The 18882-nt window shown below is 46.5% G+C and overlaps 1 protein-coding gene and 1 long non-coding RNA gene across 2 annotated transcripts in view; one reads left to right on the forward strand and one right to left on the reverse strand.

Annotated features, from left to right (window-relative positions):
- The first annotated feature begins 1251 nt into the window (after positions 1-1251).
- GPAM (glycerol-3-phosphate acyltransferase, mitochondrial) overlaps positions 1252-18882 on the forward strand; it is a 59783-nt gene continuing 42152 nt past the window's right edge. Inside the window, exon 1 of the mRNA XM_014558232.2 lies at positions 1252-1461. The gene's annotated coding sequence lies outside the window, so the exon portion shown is untranslated. The remainder of the gene's footprint in view (positions 1462-18882) is intronic.
- LOC116667006 lies at positions 6502-18297 on the reverse strand. The gene is made up of 3 exons (XR_004323786.1): positions 18027-18297; positions 11168-11394; positions 6502-8904 (listed from the first exon to the last, which is right to left on the reverse strand). It is a non-coding gene; the product is annotated as an uncharacterized LOC116667006 (long non-coding RNA).

Genomic DNA, 18882 nt, shown 5'->3' on the forward strand with positions numbered 1-18882 from the left:
TGCTATTCCTCCCTTTCCCCCTAGTAGGATACCGGTAGGGAGTTCCCCTGTGGAAGGCTGGGTTGCACTTGGCCTTCTGACTTGAGCCCATTTCCAGTGCACCTTTGCTGGTTTCTCCATGCTCCCTTTGAACAAGACCAACTTGGCTGCCCTGCATTGGCTCCCTTGCACTGAGGACTCTAATAAACTCCTGCTTCCTGTGCTGTTTCCCGAGGGCAGGGGACTCACCTCGGTGCTCCCCCAGAGGTAGATGCAAAATAAATCCTGTTGACTGAATGGCTGTTGGGAGGCTGGGGTGGGGCATGGGGGAATGACGGCGAGAGGGAGGGGGCTCCTATCGGGGATGATGAAAGGTCCTAAAACTGATTCTGCTGATGCTAAGTGTCACATAACGAAAGGGTTCTCTTTGAATTCTTTTAAACATTGACCTCCAATATATCAATACCACTTAAGGGTTTGTTTACACCTCCTCAGGGCCCATAAGAACCTTCTAGGGGCCTGGCAGAGATCTCCCATTTAATCCCTGCAGCAACTCAGCAAGGAACGTGCTGAGTGATGTGTTCAGAGTCACAGGGCTGAAGAGACGGAGGGCCATTATTCACTCCCAGGACTGCTTAGCTCCCAGAACCCACCCTCTTTGTGATACTTCTGTGGCCTGAGTGCTGATGGCATTGGCAGAGGAGGTGGGGTGGGAAGGATGCAGGCAAGATGGTAGCTCAAAGTCACCGCTAATTAAAGACCCCTAGGAAATGCCTGTGAAGCATCTCCAGCATGTGACAGCAAGTCACTGGGGTCTCCACGACCTCTTAGGGTCACAGTCGATGAGCTGCACATCTGGTGTCAAATATGCTCACTCCCTAGTCACCCGAGCCTGCTTCCCGGCAGCACTGAGAACTCTCCTGGAAGTGTGGAAGCATGTGGTCTGGGAGCTGAGTACCACGTGATCACTCAGGGTCCTCAGCTGCAGCCCCGGGGCCAGGTGCCTCTTTGGAGAATGAGGTTCCTGAGCTCGGAGCTCCACTTCCCAGTTAGAAAATCTCGCCAGGCAAAGCCAAGAAGACACCACCGGCAGCATCATTAAATTATAACAAGCCCTGAAACTCACTCCAGGAGCCTGGCGTCTATTTGTCCTGACCGTCAGAAGGAAGCGTGTGATTGGCTGGCTGAGCTCGGCCTAGCAGGCCTTATCTCTGGCTGGTTATTATTTGATTACAGAGGCTTCCTCCTCCCGAGGTGTCTCAAAACCGTTCTGGGAGAGTTTGTGGCTGCCCGGGGCATTTTTCTGAGGTTACTACCAACCACCCAAACTCCTTCAGTCTCTGGCTGTAAAATCAGGCCCCAGAGGAGATTTTCATTCATCCCCACACGCAAGTTGGGCCTGTTTTCTCCAGCGTCTCCATCAGCTTTGCTTATCAACTGGTTGGAAATAATTCCTCAAACAGCACCGAGTCAAGGATACAGGTATTAAAAAAAAAATTAGGGGGAGGGCATTTGATTCGTACTATGTCACGACATGAGAAATAGGGGTAGGGTAGAGGGCTGGGATAGCAAAGCTGAAAGCAGAAAAGGCAGAGAAAGTGGAGGAAGGAAGTGGAAGGAAAGAACTGGGGGTCTTGAAATTCTACAAAAAGGCAAAGCCAAGGCGTGAGTTGTTTGCATCTGGAGACAGGTGTGAGCTCGAACGATCGTGATTTAACATTCTGGTCTGCGTGCTTTTGCCCCACTGTGAAATCCTTCCCAAGGGCTGCCTGCTCTCTGAGCCTCCTTGTCATCCTCCCCCCTGGTTCAGAGCCCCACAGTCCCGAGAGGGCTTTGCAGACTTTATGAGAAACCCACTTGCTTTAGCTTGTAACGTTGTCAAATCTGATTTGCAAACGCGACATGGCCCTGCAAGGTTCTACTTGGCGGTACCAATCCTTGTGATGTTGGCATCAGGAAAGGAAGAGGGGGGCCGAGCTCCTCACTGATGAAAATTCATTTCCCACTTTGGGATCTGTGTTTAATGAGCTTTGTCCATTCTCATCCCCAACCTAGTCCCATCTCAGTGGTATTTTCTGAGCTTGAGGTGGGCAGACATGGCTTGATGTTAAAGGACTTCCCTGCTATGGATGAGAGCTGGGCTCCTTGTGGTGCCGGCAGGGCTCTTAACCACTTGGAATGAAGATGAAAGATGAAAGGATGGATTCCATCCTCTAATTGTTAGGTTCAGCTGAAGGTGGCTGAGGAGGGGGAGGATGTGATACAAAAACAAGGAAAACAATCATTTTATTTTGGCACTAAGTGGAAAAGAATACTTTAATGGTAAATTGCTATTCTGAAAACGGATTTTTCCCTCTGCATTTTCAGTTCAGAAATAACCACTCCAACTGCATTTCCTTTCTCTAGTCTTGGAGGCTCCCTTAATCTCCAAATGTTTCTATCTGTGTGGCCTTAATTCTCAAGTGTTTGTGTCTGGGTTGTCCCTGCTCCGTTAGCTGCAGTGGGATGCTCTCAAGGTTTTGTCCCACAAAGCAGCTCCACAGGATGGAAGATTGTTCTTTTTGCTGACTACTTTGTGGTTCCCAGGGAGTTCTGTCTACTGGGGCCCAGCATTGGATTTCTTGAGACTCTTCAGAGTAATTGGTCTGAGAAGTTCAGCAAAGAGAATCCTGCTTATCCCTCATAATTTTAAGGAAAATGTCAAGAGGTAGAGGACAAACCCAGTGCACAGAGTTGTCCTTCCTGAACCCTGGTCTACCACCTGGCTTGGCAAGACTGGGCACCAGCCTGGGGACACGGGCTCTGAGCTGCCCTCTGTTCTAGGGTGACCCCTCTCCCTCTCCTCCTCTCTCAGAGGGTGGTCCTGGGGCAACTGGTCCTAGAACATCGGGGCACAAAAAGCCCAAACCAAGGCGTCCAGTTTAAGGGAATCCCTCTCACCTGATAATCTCTGTTAGAAATGTAGTACAGCCTGGGGGAAGGGTCATTCAGATCCACTGCTGAAGTTTGTTTTTTTCACTTGTTATTTAAATTGTCTACGCCCCAGTTTCTTTATCTGTAAAATGGGTATAATACATATTTCATGGGGTTACTTTGTGAATTAAGATTCTGCTTTCAGTAAATATCAGTGTGTGCCTTCTGTGTGCAAGGCATTGGGCTATATTGGAGAATGAGGCAGAGAAAGCTCCCTGTCCTCGTGGAAGTTATAGTTGAATGGGGGTGGGGGCGATAAGCATTAAAAAAAAATCACGCAAATAAAATAGGTCTTCCCCATCTGTGATGAGAAAAGGAGCAAAGGATCTCATTTAGATGGGGGTGGAGAGCTAGTCAAGAAAGGCCTCTTTGATGCACAAACAGCATGTGAGCACATAACACACCACTACCACCAGCAGAACACAGTAGGTGCTCAGCTCCTGTGATCCTAGCCAAGTCCCCGCAACCCTCTGGGACTCAGAGTCTGTGAGTATAAAGTGGAGGGGTAGGGGGTGTGGACTGAATGATTCCTAAGACTGAGTTGCTGGTCTCTGGTGTTTCCTGATTCCTTGACCCACAGCAAGGCAGAGCCAGGTGAAACGGGGGCCTCCTGGCTCCCTCCCTGTCCAGTGCTCTTCTACACGGCCACCTCCACTGCTGGAGAGGCTGGGCCCAAACCCAAAGAGGGCAGGAGGAAGAGTTGGCCGATTCTGTCTCCTTCTTCTCCAGCACCTCCTTCCTACTCCCCAGCTAGGGCTCAGTATCCTCACTCCCCTGGGATGGCTCCTATCTGATGAAAATCCTTAAGCCCCTTCCCAGGGATGGGGAAGAGATAACAAGTTCTCTGTGTCTTTCTCCCTCAGGGTCCTACATGTCCAAACTGGATGATTCATCCACCTGGGGCAGTCATCTCTGGCGGAGAAATTCCAAGCACAGGCAGGCTGGGAGGGGAGCAGGGAGCGGAGGATTGGGGGGAGGGCCCGTCATCTTCTTTGGCTGCACATGAGTGCCTCTAAGGCGGCTGCCCGCTTCCCCACCCACTCCACCTCCCAGGAGCACTGTGTTCCTTCCGCATGGCACACAGCGTCTTTTGTGAGCTCTCTGGCTGGGGCCTCAGCGACAGCTCTTGTAAAGAGCTGATTAGCATTTTTTCCCAGACAAAGCCAGAAGTTCTGGGAGGTGATGGGAAGGTTAACCCTGCAGAGAGTGATGGAAGGAAATGATCAGCCTCCAGCTCCTAAAAGAATGGTAATGTCAGCATCTTCAGTTTTCTCCCATCTTCCCTGCGGGGGTCCCTGTCCCCGGGACCTTCAGAGGCACGTCAGTTCCTCCTTCATCTACTTTTCCTTCCCTGGGGCCTCACTTTCTTGCCTTCAGTTGTCTGCTAGCCAATCCCCACCTGTTGTTGCTGGCTTAGTAGGACCTCCCAGGGACATGGGTGTTTTAGCCAGTGATGCCTGAAGGGAGCAGTCATGGTGGGAAGACAGGTAATAGGATTGATACCTCAAGGCACACAACTGTCTTCACCTGAATTCAGGATTTGAAAACCTCTGTCTGGTGGGAGAGTCAGAGGACTGGATGTTGAGAAAGAACAGAGATGCTGTGCCATAAATAATTCACCAGACAAGACAATTTCCAACGAAACTTTGAATACCGAGTTGTACCCCAAGGCAAGTTCTTCCCAACAGGTCATAAGAGGAGAATGGTAGGGTATTTACAGTAGGAAAATCACCCTCACCAGTCCCCAGAACCCACAGGCTTGCTAATCCCACCAAAGTGGAACCTGGTTCTCTAACCACCGAGCAGCGTTTCAGATACTTAATGAGGCTCCTGGTTATCATGCTGAGCCGGCTCATTAAAACACTCAATCCTCACTCCTGAGCTCCTGAGTCCTCTCCCCACCTCGTCCTCCCCTTGCCCGAGTGCCCTTGCTGGGTGAGCTTTGCATTTGGCCTCCACCCAGTGCCTGGCGAGAAGTTTAGTGGAGGCTGACTCTTGTCTATTGGGCTTCAACATCCTGCCAGAAATCAGGTTGGTTAAAAAACCACCCAAAGTGAGTCTTGAAAGAAAGCAACACCCATTTCCCTGGGGTCTGGGCTTTCTCTGCAGGGGAAGGGTGGCTGTTGTGGAACTTAACCCTGGGGGCTCCTGGTAACAGTGTCCATGATGTTTTCTTTGAGTCAGTTCCAGAAAGTGACTATGAGGAACAAGAGCCTGGGAAAATTGAAAACCTTGGGACTGAGAGCTCTTCTCAGACTTGGCAATGGGAAAACCAGGAGGATCAAGCAGCAAACAGGCGGGAGGCTGGCTGCTCCCCACCCACCCCCAGACCTGCTTCTGCCCAGAGAACCACAGGGACCAAGGGAGCAGAGCTGAGCCTTTGCTCAGTGGTCCCCTGGAGCCTTCCTGGGGCAGCAGCAGTCCTGACCCCCATCAAGCTCCCCTTGGGGTACATTTTAATTATCTTGTGGGATGATGCTCAGGGTGAGCCTGCTAGGTAGGATGGGGGTGGAGCCCCCTTCCAGCACACCAGCCAGAAACTGCATGCATGACAGAAAATAGAAAATGCGCCCTCTGATCCTCAGATCATATGGGTCCTTGAAGCAGCACTGTGTGTCCCTTGTGCTTTGCCATTGCTCCTTCGAATGCCCCCTTCTACACTACCACAGCTAATTAGGTCTGTGACTCAGGACAACAGGGCACAGCCACTGCTCTCAAGGAACTCAAAGCCCAGTGGAAGAGACTGGTAATTAAACAAGCAGTGTACTGTAACATTACGGCGTGGAGAGTGCCTCCACGGAGCAGGCAGGCTTATTCTCAGGGCGACTCCTGTGCCCCCAGTTCCACCCCTCACCCCTCCCTGTCCTTGCCCTGGAATATCTTCCCCTTGCAAGCTGGGTCTCAAACCTAATTCTTCTCCATGCAACTCCAGTGGCTACTCACAGTACCCAGATTCCAGACTGAGATGGGGGCTGGTCTATGAGGTTTTCCCAGTCTAGGGTGACAGAAGGACTAAGGACAAAGTAGCAAGCCTTTAAGATGGCCATGGGTATTCAACATGAGAAACTTTTCCTTGCTCTGAGAGTCTATTCTTCCTACTTGTTGGGATGTTAAACCATCCTTTCTTTTCTCAAATAATGATATTTGTAGATAGTCAGTTTCTGTTGAGTTTAATAAAATGAATAAAAATGGTAGCTCAAAGTCTGGGAAGCATCGCCCAACAACTCATCACTGAAATTCGCACCCATATCCAAACCCAAGTGGGAGACCTTGGGGTGTCTTTCTTAGCGTCTGATTTCCCGGTCTGCAGCAGAGTGGCAGAGCTGATATATTCAAATTCCACTCACTTCCCCAAGACACTTAGCTGCCTGTGGCCGCCAAATCCCTAAATAGACACTACTGTTTTCTTGGCATCCCAGGCTCCTGTATATTTAATGCTTTCAGTATCCAATTTCTGGGCCAAACTCATGAAAATCTAAAGGGGAATTATCCGTCTCAGAAAGAAATTGCAATGGAAATAAAAGCTGTTAGTACTCAGTGTTATCAGGATGTTTAATTTTTCATTGAAATTTCAAGATAAAAGTCGATCTTCAGAGTTGTGTTAACTGAGATCTCCAGCTTCCACTGAGATGCAGCTTAGAGACCGCTGGAAAAGATGCTGGTACCCTGGCTTGGGGGCAGCCTTTTGGGGGCCCCCTGTCTACCTTCTTAGGTTAGGGGACAAATCCGCACTGGTTACGCAAAGTCCCATATTGCATCCGGTTACCCTGTCCACCTAGGAGGATCCAGGGCATTAGAAGTCCCCCATGAAGCTTGATGGATAGAAGAAAATGTCCACCAGGCAAACCAAACACCAGAAGTACAAGTGGTAAAGTCCAAATTCTTGGGTCGTATTGAATGTTTCTGTTAAAAGTTGTTTAAAATGAGTGCGTCATGCACAGCTTAGCTATTAGCCATAAGGAAGGTTTTGTTTTACCCATTTCGCAATGTTGGCTTTGCTCCGGGATGGCGATTGCAAAGAAGACCTTCATGTTTGGACTGAGTGCTTCTTGGGGTCAAGGATATACTTAGGTGTGATATTGGCGGACACCCTCTTCTTCTTCTGTCCATCTCTCCCCTGGGACCCAACACATCTCTTGGCACATAGGAGGCCAAAAAAAAATTGTTGGTGGCAACAATGACAGTGCAAATGACTAATATGTTTTGGAGAGAATCGGTTTCTGGCAATTTCTACTTGTGCCAAAATGAGCACTTAATCATTAATATTTTTAACTTGCCTATTTAATTATTAAAAGAAAATTCTTTCTTTGACTTGATAACTGTGCTCAGTTTACAGCCGCAAGGAAAGGAAGGGGTGGGAGTGAGAAGCTGGTGGGCAGCAAAGGCCTCAAGGTGAGCACTCTGTGTTCTGAGTCTTGGTCTCCCAGTTCTCTGGAACCTCCCTTGGCTACTTGTTCAGGGGATGATCCAGACTGAAGAGCAAAACTCTTGGTCCATGTGAATCTGTGTGCTTGTGTTTGAGTTGCCAGGGCCATTATGCCAACATAGTCTTTCCTTCCCACTGAACCCATCCCTGTGGCAGGCAGCCTTCTGGCTGGTCAGCCTTGAAGTCCCGCAGGAACTGCTGTAGAAAGGTTCAGGGGATGTTTCTCATCTTGGTTCTGCCATTAACCAGTTGTTGATATATGACTCTGGGCAAGTCTGTCGCTCTGCATCATGGTTTCCTTGTATGTAAAACATGTTGGATTAGATCAGAATTTCTCAACCTCTGCCCTACTGACAACGTGGATCATAATGTTTTGTTGGAGACTGTCCCGTGCAGGGTAGGATGTTTGTCAGCATCCTGGGCTCTACCCACTAGATATCGTTAGCACTCCTTCCCTCTTTTGCGGCACCAAAATTGTCTCCAGATATTTCCAAATGTCCCCTGGGGAGCAAAATCACCCCCAACTGAGAATTACTGGATTAGATGATACCTATGTCAGTTTGACAAACCACGCTGAGTTGTTAACTCATCCCATTTTATTGAGCTTCTACTATGTGTTAGGCATTGTACTAGGTTTTGCAGGCTACATATTTTTTTTTACAGATATTTAAAAAATGCCATCTACTTCATGAAAGTCTGGATTAGAGTAGGATGGTGTCTACACAGGCATTGAGGTAAAGAGTGAGAAGAAGAGCTGGAATCTCTGTTTGGATTCTTACTAGCCTCATCTGTGAAACAGCAACTTTACCCATTGTTGTTAGAACCTACTCAGTGTATATAAAAGCACATGGATCGTAGCAGACATTCAGTATTTAAACTCAGTCTCCTTATCTCTTCCCCACCCCTGGGACAATCAGATCTGCACACGCCACTAACTTTCCTCGCCTTGCTCTCCTATTTCTGGGAAGCTTTCCTTATCCCACCATGTGCCCCCACCTCCCTCTCTGGCCAGCCCAACACTGATATGTCATGTCAAAAATAAATCTTTGTCTGTTTGTTTCAAGGAGAGCCCCCAGATCTCTTGTATCACCAGATTGTTGATTTGGTCCATCCTTCAAGTGATTGCCTCTCCCTAGTAAAGAAAAAGTTTCTCTGATAAACAGGTTTTCAGATGTCATTGTTTCATGTTGGCTTGTGCACAAAAATGACAGTAAGGAACTGAGGATGAGGGCAGTCCTATTTTGTGCTTTATCAGCACTGCTCCTCCTGGGCTTTTTTTTTTTTTTTTTTTTTATCATCTCGCCTGGTTCTAAGTGTCTCAAGGGCAAAGACCATGCACTGAACATCCATGGAAGGTCCTCCACTATCTCCTCCAGGAAAAACATCTTGGTTTTTTGTAGCCTAACCCAGTGAGGGGCGTCACGGTTCAGTAATAAAAGGTTCAAGGCAAGCGAGTTTAAATCTGCATTTTCCTCTCTGGTCAGACCCTGACCAAGGGCTACAGGGCTCATGAAGACAGTATAGTTCTGAGGAAAAAAAAAAAAAAAGAGTTCAGGCTCAATTCCCAGCTCTGCCACTTACTCCCTAATTGACCTTGACAAATTTGTTACCTCCCTGAACCACAGCTGCCAGGTGAGACTGCAACCACCGAGGTCCCTCCTCACAGGGAGGTTATGAGAATGAAATATTAGAACATATGGAAAGCAAAGCATATGACAAAACTGGGTAAATGCTAAGTGTTCAATAGAAACCAGTTAATAATATAAACTATGTTAAATAGTAACTATTAACAACCATAAATATAGTAGGCATTAAACAGACAACAAAAAGATGGGTGTCTACATGAATGAAAAGGTATGAAATTGACTCATTGTGTTACTGATAAGAAAAGACTCAGAAAAAGGAAGCAAGTGGGAAGGGGTACCCAGGACATCACTGCAGGTTAATGCAGAGCTGGGGCAGAGCTGCATCCCTAGCTCCCCCTTCAGATGCTGGTTCTACCATGCTGGGGCTGCTTTTCTGTGTTAGAGGGGGAAAAAAATCCTCTATAACTTTTGTTAAAGTTGGCAAGGCAGACTTTACTCGGGACCATTGTGATAAGCATAAGGCCCACTGCGATGGGCTTTTACAGTCAGGGAGAGAGATGGGGCTCAGCTTCAAGTAAAGCATGGGCAAGTGGGGGTTTATAGTTAAGGGGCAGGTCAGGGGTCAGTGGATGGAAAATTACTAAGAGGAAACATCCTGGGTGAGGGGGATTCTGGATAAACTGACCTAACAGGATTCTTTGCTGAAGACAGTCCAGGGTATCAGAAAACACCTGGGGGATGGCAGAGGATAAGGAACTCAATCAGATGTCAAAGGTGAGGGTTCTGGTTAAACCGACTTAGCAGTGTTCTTACAAAAACTGGATTTTACAAGAAAGGACACACGTGGGTCTAGAAGAAGTTTCAGGAGACCAAGGGTTGAATCTTTGTTGTCTATTCAAACACTGAAAGCCCTTGTTTAGGAAATTGCATACAGATTGAGGAAAAGGCACCTACTGGTTTAAGAACTGCATGTTGCTTCCAGAGGGAGTCTTTCTTGAAGGCTGTTTCTGGAGGAGTTCTTTCTTCAGGGTAAGAGAGAAGTGGGCATTTTGTCTACTGTGTTTCTAATGCCCCAGGACAGCCCAAGGATAAAACAGTGGGTGGAGAGGAGGCCTTGCCCTGCAAGGTTCCAGCTCACAACAGCCTTGGCTTATGCACACCCAAGCACTATAGAAGCCACCTTTGTCCCTGCCTCCCACCTTCTCCGGGTTCAGCCCTTTGCTCACAGCCCAGGCTCAAGGGACTGGTGAGTTGATCTTTTCCTTTAATGCTGATCTCCAGTCCCGAGAGCCACTCTGATTAAACCACAGGGGACAAATACGTTCCCCTTCCCAGTGAGGCTGCGAGTGGTTTCTCTGGGCTGGCTCCGACCTGTGATTCATATTTCGTCTTTCACTTCTTGCCAATGAACTCATATGTTTGCTTGAGAGGAAAAGAATGAAGTTTTCGGCTCAGTGGCTGGAAGAAGAAGCGTTTTAATAGTCGGAGTGATACTTTGTCCTTCAATATTGGCCATCTTGGGCTACTTGGGATGAAGGTTATGTGGGTCTGTTGGGGTGTTGGCAGGTGAAATCACATAGAATCACAGTACGAATGGAACCTTGGTTAAAATGGAACATCTTATTTGAATTAAAGTCTCCTGTAGTCTTCAGTGATGGTTTTGATTCAGTGGAGAAGTTAAATCAGTGGAGTTATAATTCCAATGTAATTGTAATTCAGAATCCTATCACCTATTTTGCCCTTTTTAACTTAGTTTATTCACCTGCTGTCTTTCTTAATTGAAGAGCATGCATCTTAATGCTTTTCTTTTATTCTGCTTCTCCTCTTCCGTTTAACCCCCTCTAGCAAAGCATAAATAGAATGAGGACTTAAGAGAGGGATCTGCAAATTACAGCTCCTGGGCCAAGTCCTGCCCACCGCTTGTAAACAACATTTTACTGGCACACGGCCACAGCCCTTTGTTTATGTATTGTCATGGTTGCTTTCTACAACAGAGCTCAGCAGTTGTGACAGAGACCATGTGGCCTGCAACGCCTTAAATAATTACTATCTGCATGCTGATTCCTGATTTAGTCAGTGTTGGACTCAAACATACCTTGATCCAAATCAGGTCTTGGTTACTTGTTAGCCTCGACATTGGAAAAGCTGCACAACCTCTCTGCAACCTAATCTGTGTCATGGGGACAAAGGGAGAAATACCTACCTTGGAGGGTTGCTGTGAGAATTCAAGGAGAGAGGATTTGTAAAAACTTGCAGCCCTGTGCCTGGCACAGAGAAAAAGCTCGATAAATGTAGCTACCATGATGATCATTCATTCCTTTATCCAACAAGTGTATATTTGGTTCTTTCTCTATGCTGAGCCGGTGGGGAAGAGGGGGCTCCAGCTGTGACCAAGACATAGAAGATGCCTGTGCTCATGGAGCTCATATTCTAATGGGGAAGAGAGACAATATGAAGAAAACAAATCAAGAGATTATTTTCAGCTAGTGATAAGTGCTATAAATAAAACAGGATAATTTGGAGGAAAGTGACAAGGCAAGAGACAGAAAGTTGCTAACTGAGCTAAGACCTAAATGTAAGAATGAGTCAGCCATGCAAATACCTAGAGAAGGAATGTTCCTGGCAGGGGGGATAATAAATACAGAAGCCCTGAGCCAGGGATGAGCTTGGGATGGTTCAAGATAAAAAGAGATGGCCTCGGGGACTGGGGAAGAGTGAGGGAGGGGAGGTGGTGGAGGATGAGGGAGCAGAGGTGAGCAAGGGTAAGAGCAAGTCACTGCTTGCAGACCCTGAGAAGATGTTTGGCTTTGAAAGGCAGGGGTGCAATCTGAGACCATAATGGGACAGAAATGTAACCGGGTCCTTGGCCTCATTCTATGACCTTTGTTGTAAATACATTATTCTTCCTCTTTGGTCTCTGGCATTCATCCTGTTGGAAACAGGAGATGAGTGGGGAACCTAGTAAGCCCTAAGCAAAGTGGCAAACCCATCCCACCACTCCAGCTGGACCCATCCACTCCACTTGGGCTTTTCTCCTTACAGTACCCCTGACTCACCAAAAAGATCTTCTCACCGATGCCATTGCCTCTTTGAAATCCTTCCTTATCAGGAGACTTTAATGCTTCTCCAGGTAGAGCACTTAAGGTAAAAATCAGTTAATGTAATCTTAAAACCCCCTAATAAATCTCCCGCAACTTAAGACAACCAGATAATCATTTTGTCCCTAGGGTCACTCAAAATTCACAGCTCAGTTCCCATAATTAGCATTTCTTTTGTGTCTGAGTCATTGAACAGGCGTGAAGAGCCCCCAAGATAATATTTTACCTGCTTGAGGTTTAAAGGAAAACTGTAGATACAATCAGTTGCTTAAACTCCCCCAGAGTTGCCAATAATAGCGGTTACGCAGTACTTCCCAGTTCAAAGCAGGGCTGCATCCTCGGCTCACTTAGAGGGAAAAGTGTATGTTTAGTTTACCAGCCCTGATCCATTTCAGGTGACGGCTCCTCCTCCTCTTGTTCTCCTTCATTTTCCCCCTCTCCATCATCCTCCTTCTCATCGAAACCCTTTCTTTCTCAAAACCCCTGGCTAATAGTAATTAATACTTCCTTTACAAAGTACAAGTGTACTTTCTGTCTCGTTTTGTTTAGCCACTGTTAAAAGAACAAGATCCAAACTGGCTCTCTCCCAAGCCACGCTTTCAAATACTGATGCTTAACCTGGGATCCATGAATGAGCTTGGAGGGGGTTATGAACCCCCTGAAATAGAATGTAAACTCTTACATGTACTTTTTTTTTTTTCTTGGAGACAGTCTGGCCTTTCCTTCGATTTTCAAAGTGTTCCCTGATTCCAAAAAGTTAGGAACTACTGCTTTAAAGACTTCACCGACTCAATCCGTAGGATAGTTATCAAAGGAAAACTCTAGAAACGTTCTAACTGGGAAAGGAAAATTCGTTGGATTGAAGCTGGGGAAGCCTGTGATTCACAAAGACCGTATTTATCAACTGTGACCTGTGAAAGCAAGTGGGGTTGATACTTGGATCAAATGCACCCTTCCTGTTGGAGGACTACACATTTTCCCAGGAATTCTTATGATGACTACAAACGTGATATGGTTCCCACTATTATTAGTACCATTATTAGCCTTGTTTTACAGAGGAGGGAAGTGAGGCACGCAGAGATTCAAACCATAGACTGAGTGTATATTCAACATTCCGAGACCGTTCACAGTTCTGGATAACGTAGTTTGTCAAGCTGTAATGGATGGTTCAGAATAATTATCATTTTGGATGTGTTGAATGGTGGCCATGTGGTAATCGTGAAACACATGCCCAATCGTGAAACACATGCCTATGAATTGATTGCAGGTGACAGATTGCAGGTGAGATGCAGAGGACAGCCAGCTGACTACTGCACTTAATTTGAATTTAGCTAAGGGTCACTGTGGTTTATAAAATGAGTTTACTGACCAAGTAGATAATTCTATTATTATAACTACTGTTATCACTAAAAAATTTCACACTGTATACATAAGGCATGCCATACCTGGTAGAGCTTAAAGTTAACTAAACCTTATCTCTGGGAGGCTAAAATAGTTCATTCATTCCATGAGTTGATCAACTGATGGGACTTTAGATATAATTCATCCTTTACCTAGACTATATTTATTCAACAGTTAATGAGCCAGTGACCTAGAAATTTAGACCGATGATTCCTTAAAGAACATCACTTATAAATAATCTATAGAAAAACCAACATTGTGGATATTAAAGTTTGTTCCATCCCATCTGAAGCTATAGTGGTTAATAGACATTCTACAATTCATGTATGGGGGCTAAATTTACAGACAGAGGTGAAGTAGGAACCCTGGGCCAGAACTGAGGGCCTCTGGAAAAAGTAACTGTAAAATAATGTGATCAAGGCAGAAAAGTTTTGCCATCTCCTAAGCCGGATTGGGGGTGCAACAGGAATGAGTGAGGAGTAAGTCAACCTAACTGAGGGGAGGGCAGGCCCAGTGCCCCGCCCAGTCAGCACTGTAACAAAGTGGGACTAGAAGAGTGGCTTGCACCCTGTGGCCCTCAGCTATGGAAAGCCTATTCTCCAGTATTTTACTTTCATGTTGGGGAGCATCCTTGTAATACACGATTTCAAATTATTTTACGAGCTATGCATGATGATGACCATCAGAAAGTATTAGGTTAAAACCATAGCCAGCTGTATTATGATTATTCAGGTGTCACTTTCTATCAGGGAATTTAGATCATTAGAAACCGGGTTGATAACACTCTTTACTTCGGAAAACTTTTCTTAGGGAAACCTATAAGTTAAAAGCCAAAGACAGTTATAAGAAGTATGTTTAGAACACCCAGGAGAATAACATTTCCAAAAGACAATCTTAGAGCTTCTAGGTCCCAAAAAGTAATGAAAGTAAATTTGTTTAAAAGTATTCCATAAATTAGCCTTAGTTAAACCTTGATTGATCTTCCTTCCAATTAGACTTGATAAGTAAGTTTCTAATTTACTTTGAACTCACTAGAAAAAGAATAAATGCAGAGTAGTTCTGCTTCTCCTTGTCTTTCTTCATGAAAACATTCTCCTTCCTGACAAAGACAGGGAAGAAAAAGAAAAATGTCTCCAGCCATGTCTGGCTTTCCCTTTCAAGTATTTTCTAATTCCTCCCTGCAAGTGTGTTGGGCACACGTGTTCCCCACTGTGGTGTTCTTATCTGTGGACCACCGTCCACTGTGTTGCTAGTTACACTGGGGATCTGGGCCCCTATTTTCCCTTGTACTTACGTTGTTTCCTCTTCTCTGGCTTAGGAAGTGGGGGTGGGAGAGGAATGGGAAATCTGCTTCCTACCTCTCTATCTAGCTTGGACACATGCCTTCCCCAAGACCCATGACTCCTGAGCCCCAAAACTCTACAATTCATATACCCCTCCTTGAATACTTCTACTCCTAGAGCGCTCCTTGTCCAGGACTCCTGAGAGTTGTAATAGCCATTCGAATGCTTCTTGATTGTTAGTTAATCATGTCTTATATTTTAGACATTCGACAAAGAGATCTTAAGCACCTATGTTGTGCAAGGCATTGTTTGGTGCTAGGGATACAAAGGAAAGGAAGGGGAGAATTCAAGAATGACATTTAAGAGGGAGGGGCAGATCTTAAATGGCTAACTCTACAATTAAGTATTCAACTATAATTGTGGTAAGTCCCATGGGGAAGAAGCATATGACAAGGGGCCTGCCTTAGCCAGAGGGTCAAAAGGTTTTTCATGAGGCAGTGAGATTTGAGCTGGGTTATGAAGCATGAGTTGGAAAGAAAAGAGGGTCATGGGGGAGACGACTGCAGGCAGAGAAAGCAATTTGTGTAAGGGGAGAGCAGAGACCGCTTTTCTTGGGGAACTGAAAGAAAACCAGAGTCACTAAAGTCAGAGAGAGAGAGGGAGAGTGGGAGGAGATGAGGGTGGTGAGGTCAGAGAGGGTGGAATATGTTAGACATGGAAGGTCCTAAAAACTATAAAGAATAATGAAAAAGACGTTAATCAGTTGGTGTGGGGATCAGGCAGAGAAATGGGGGTGTTTGACATCATCGATGTTGCATCTTCAAATGCTCATCCTGGCTGATGTGTGGGATGTTTGGGAGGATGGTGGATAGAAAATAGAGACAAAGAGTCCAGGTGGTGAGCTGTTATGCCTCCCAGGGAAGAGGATGGTGGTCTGGAATAAGACAGTTCAGGCAGAGAGGGAGATAAAAGGATGATGAAGTTTAAAGCTATTTAGAAGGTTAAATTGCTAGAAGTTAGTGTTGGATTAGATGTGGGGAGAAGTTAAGGATGACTCTTGGGTTCCTGGCCTGCTAAGGATAGAGTGTGGAATGAGAACGAAGGAGACCCTTGAACCAGCAAAAGATGCCGAGAAAAAAAATGTTGAGGTAGGTAGAAAGAAATCCAGCAGGACATGAGGTTGTGAAAGCCGAGGAGAGGCTTGCACCCAGAGCTTGGACTTGCTCAGCAAGCCCTCAGTAGCCGACAGTCTGACATCAGGTTATACAACAGTACAAACGTTCTGGGTAGGTCTGGGAACACACAATCCAGGCCACATTAGGATCCCTCTTCCAGAAGGTGCTTTGCTTATAGCCAGCATCCCAGCTCCACAAACCATCTTGGGCAAAAAGATCCTAGAACTAAGAGTGATTTTTCAGAGAAGTGGTCTTAAGCAGTATTTAGGAACAAAAGGTTTTCCTGAAAGACATATTGTCTTCAGAGATGCGATTCTAGGCACAACAAAGACAAACTCTTATGATGTCAGCTAGGGTAGTCTGGCCTAATGAAGCTCCGAAAAGACCTTTGCTTCATCCAGGCCCACCAAAGGAAGCTTCACTGAGGTGGTTCTCATAGTCATTAGGGTTGTTCATAATTGTTTAGTTATCTGGTTTGGGGCACATGTTGGGATTACATTTCTTCACTCTCTTGCTTTATCTGATGCCTGAGCTAATGAAATGGGAACAGAAGTGATGAGTGGCTTAAGAGCCAGTGCATGGTTCACTAAACATTCTGGTGCCAGCCTCAGCCATCAAGGAAGCACGTGTCAGGATGGAGCCTCCCAGTGACCTTTATGAACAGAGCCCCTGTAATAACCTGCAGTTTACATGTAGCATCAGCAAATAAACTTTGTTGTCTTAAGACTCTGGGTCATTTGTTACTGAATCATAACCTAGCCCATCCTGACTGATACAGAGACATTCTTCCCAGAACAAAGTAACCTTCATGGTTCATGTGGGTCTCAAAGATTTTAGGGCAAATTCTTTGCCAGGATTCAAGTTCAAAGGAATGAGATCTCTCTTTTGTCTCCATGGTCTCTGAAAGAGGAGACTAATTACATAGTAATAGCTACTATCTAGTGCACCGTCCCATGGGGCAGGCCCTATGCTAATTATCTTGTGTACATTGTTCCATTTTACCTCAAAATGACCTGGTAAGTAAGTGAACATTAGCAAATTCACTTCTAAAATGAGATCACTGGGGCTTAGAGAGGTTAAATAACTTGCCTAGGGTCACACAGCTGGTAAACGACAGAACCATAATTGGAGCCCAGGTTGTCTGGCTCTAGAGCCCTCTCACAGCTCTCAGATATTCTGCTTGAAGGACTCCAGGTTAGTCCACTGATGCCCTGTCCCACTGTAGCAGCTCAGTTTTTAAGCCATCCGCCTGTGAGTATCACTACCCTCAGGTCCTTCACAGAGTGGGGTTTACCATGAAGATACGCTTTCACACCTGGAATCTGGTGGCCTAATCCTAACTACCAGGCTGGCTAAATAATGTGTCCATTATGTGTCTGGGCTCCAGAATCAGACAGATCTGCATTCAAATCAGGGTTCTTCCACACGCCAGATTCACCTCACCTCTCCCTGTGCCTCAGTTTTGGAAAATGGGGATAATAATAGTTCCCAGCTTATGAGGCTGTTGGGAGGATGGACCGCTTATTTGCCTATTTGCTCTCAGCTCGAATCCCCATCTTTCTCTGCTTTACTCTCTGTCTGGGGCGGGGTGTGGAAGGCATGAAGATAAATTTAATGCTTAGGCTCCCTTGCAGCTTATTTCAGCCAATAGTTGGGGCTGGCGGGTGATGGGAGGGCAGAAAGAGGGCAAGGCCAGGAGGGTATCCCCCTTTCTCAGGTGGCATCTCCAGCAGTGGCCGCTCTCTGGTTTACGTGCCTCCCAGGCAGCCCCTCTCTCCTTGGTCCCAGCTGTTGCCAAGGTGGCTCTGGCCCCTGCTCTGTTAGCATCTGGCTTTCTCACTCCAGCCCTCAGGAGGGTCGTGATCGCCCGTTGTTGCTAATCTCAAGGCCGCCTCATTGTCTCCTTTTGTCCTTTCAGCCCTCCTAAGACCTTTCTAAGTAGAATTCTGTATTAAAGTCCACTACTGTCTGTCGTGGGCTGCTTTCCACACCATGCCATGGTGGTGCAGAGGATTGCCTGAGGTATGTCTATGAAGTACTGGGAACAGTGCTTGGCACATAGTAAGTGCCCGATGAATGGTAGCTTACAAAATGTACCTACTTACCTCTCGCCTAGATTCTCTGAGGCCGAACTGCACCAGGCAGGCATCGTGGCTTCTCATTTGCTGTCTGTTTTGCCTCCTTCCAGGTTGTCGAGGTCCACAGACCCAGGTTTGTTTTGATTCATTCTTCTCTAATCTTTACAGGGTAAAGGGCATGTGGATTCCTCCAGGACACTGATGACATGTCACCATTTGATTTCTGATTTTCCAAAACTATTACTACGGCTTAAAAAGCCTGGCTTTCTCTGACTCTTTCTGTCTTCCCAACCCGCCTCTCGGCCGCTTTCCCCTTTACTCCACTCCAGCCCGCACTGGCCTTCGTTCAGTTCTCTCTGCCCAGCTCTGTCCGCCCTCAGAGCTTTGGCAGGTGCATTTCCCTCTTCCTGGAAGACTTTCCCAGTTCCTTTCCTGTCTTCCTCACACCCCAGCCTCAGGGTAGCTGCCCCTTCCTTGGAGAGGTCCTCTCTGATGTCCTTACCTAATGTGGGCGCCTCTGTTACTCTCTGTGACAGAGGCTGTTGGATCTTCCTTGCAGTTTCCACAACTTGCCCTTGGACTCTTGGTTCCATCAGGGCAGGATCTATGTGTGATATATTCATCTGTGTATCCTTGGTGCCTAAAAAAGATGCTTGGCACAAAACAGGCTATCAGTCAACGTGTTACGAGTGAATGGATGTTGAATTAACCTGGCTCCAAACTGCTCACGTCAAGGGTCCTGAGAAGGTCAATGGTGATCGATGTTGGGGTTCCCCCCCTCGCCCTTTGCCTGGCACTTGTGTTGTGAGAAAGGCCTAAAAGCAGAGGCCCTGGCTCTGTCCAGGCTGGGCTCCTTCCCCACTGCTCCCTGGCCACACCCTGC

The sequence above is a fragment of the Camelus ferus genome, chromosome 11, assembly GCF_009834535.1.
Source record: "Camelus ferus isolate YT-003-E chromosome 11, BCGSAC_Cfer_1.0, whole genome shotgun sequence".
NCBI classification, from domain to species: domain Eukaryota; kingdom Metazoa; phylum Chordata; class Mammalia; order Artiodactyla; family Camelidae; genus Camelus; species Camelus ferus.